At 36.1% G+C, this 2,370-nt stretch overlaps 1 protein-coding gene across 1 annotated transcript in view; it reads right to left on the bottom strand.

The window, feature by feature from the left end:
- CAMK4 (calcium/calmodulin dependent protein kinase IV) overlaps positions 1-2,370 on the bottom strand; it is a 188,841-nt gene that overhangs the window by 149,923 nt on the left and 36,548 nt on the right. The window lies entirely within an intron of this gene.

The following is a 2,370-nucleotide window of genomic DNA, read 5'->3' as shown; positions in this document are numbered from 1 at the left end:
AATTTTGTAAATCACATTTTCTTAATGCAAACCAGAGCAATTAGGAGATCACACATATGGCTGTGGTATTTAAAAAAATACTACAACACCTCCTCAGAGCAATGCATGTGGGTCACTGTTACGACCTGGTAAAGTGAGTTCAGGGCAGTGTATCTTAACCCACATCCCATCCTTCAGACACAGTAGATCCCTGTCATTTCCAATAAATTACTGAAAACTAGCCCTTACTCCCTTCAGTATTCTTCCCATGGATATCATGAGTTCAATAAGGAAGCCCTTTAGGAGACTTGGGTTAAAATCATTTTTGTTTCTTTTCTGTAGATCAAATCAAATTATACTAAGAGAATCTATTAGTTTTGTATCATTGCTGTAACTTTTCCCTGACCTACACTCAGTTTTAAAAAGAACAATTCAGTCCTCATTTATTTAGGGGGGACTAAGTGTCAATAATTAGATATTCGACTCTATGGCAAATGCTGAGAAATGGCAGTGAGAAATAGAGGTTCACATAAAATGTATTACTCTCCGAGAAGTATATCTAAGGGAGTCGAGGAAGACATACTCTTTCTGCCTCTTTCTGTGGGTTCTTGTTCTATGACTGTGTTTTCCTCTTACTTCGTTGGGGGAAGGAATAGAAAAATTGGAAAAGGTACAAACAGCATATACCTGAAATGACTTGCCCCTTGAAAAATTAGGAAAAGCACTACAGTATAAATCCCTTTTTTTTCTACCTTCGATTTGGGGCTGACAGTTTCAGATAAATTTCATAACATATGTCGAGGCTTCCTTTCATATGGGTTTCCTGGGTTCCCTTCACCATAGTTTGAAACATTTGCTTTCCTTGGACAGTTTGAAGGCCTGAATATTTGGATTTTGGGATATTTTTTAAAGCATTAAACAAAGTAAACAAGTTCTGCAATATTAACGAAATTTCACAACAAAAAGGCTAGAATTGGCACATTATTCTGGCATTTGCATGTAAATATTATATAAAGTCTTTTCCAGCTCTGAGTCAATTCCTGCACTTATTACCAACATCAGTAAGAAAAGGCTTTTTTCCTTAGGGCTCCTTAGAACTACTGGCTTGTTTGAAAAACAAAAAAATTTTTAAAGAATTATAGGTTCACAGGAAGTTGCAAAAATATTAGAGAGAGGTCCTGCATTCTGTTCACCCAGTTTCCCCCAATGGTTACATTTTACATAATTATAGTACAAAATCAAAACCAAGAAGTATAATGTGTGTGTATAGTTCTAAGCTATTTCATCACATGTGTTGATTCATCTAACCATCACAATCAAGATACAAAACTATTCCATCACCACAAAGATCTCACTCATATTCCCCTTTGTAGTTGTACCTCACCCTCTCCCTCCCAACTGCATCCCAAACCCCTGGCAACCATTAATTTTGTCATTTCAAGACTGTTATACAAAAGGAGAAAAACACTATATAATCTTTTGAGACTGGCTTTTTTTCACTTAGCATATGGCCCTTGAGGTCCATCCAAATACTTTCATGTATCAATAGTTTGTTATTTTTATTGCTGAGTAGTAGCCATTGCAGGGATATAAGACTAGCTCATTTCTGTAAGACATGCTGTTAGATTTTGTGATCCATTAGTCAGTATCAAAATATATATGGCTATATACGGGGTGGGGGCGGTGGTGTTCGTATGAGGAAACGTACCTTGGGGAAATGTTTTTAACCTTTACACCATTAGCCTTAAAATTGCTTATTTTCTGCAATAATGTTGATTCCAATCCATTACCCACATATCCAAAAATACAGTAAGGGAAGGTTGGTATTTTAAGCAATGTAAAATAGTGTTGTGGTAACTAGGAAATGAGCATTTAATTAGAACACCATTAGAGACTCCAAATGATCACAAGATGATATTATGAATCCATAAATGCAAAGTTTCTGGGACTGCAAAAATAAATAATAGACACTTTACACATATAGTTTGGGTCTTTGGGGATCAAACACACAACTTGGTTCCATTACCAAGACAGGTTGAGCTAAGGTGCTGCAGGAATCTTTACCCTAAAAGTGGGCAATAAAGATCTTAGGGAACTTTAGGTAATGGCTTTTTTTAAAGGCTCCATTGCATTTACTTGAACTCTGACCTTGCTGAAGTTGATAGAAAAGATAAACAGTTTGGTAAACTCTACCAAGAAATATACAGAAAATTAGAAAATCGGCCTACTCCACACAAAAATAAACTTGCTGGGCATGTGTCCAAGAAAACCCACTCAGATTATAATAAAGACTGCTGCAAACATTTTCTGTTTGTAAGAAGAAATATAATTGCTTGGTACTGGGAAAGAAGTTTTCTTCACATAGCTCACCAAAGTGAGCAGATCCCATGG

Source organism: Pteropus vampyrus, unplaced genomic scaffold (genome assembly GCF_000151845.1).
Source record: "Pteropus vampyrus isolate Shadow unplaced genomic scaffold, Pvam_2.0 Scaffold106, whole genome shotgun sequence".
Classification (NCBI taxonomy): Eukaryota; Metazoa; Chordata; class Mammalia; order Chiroptera; family Pteropodidae; genus Pteropus; species Pteropus vampyrus.
This window is presented reverse-complemented; position numbering and strand designations above follow the sequence as displayed.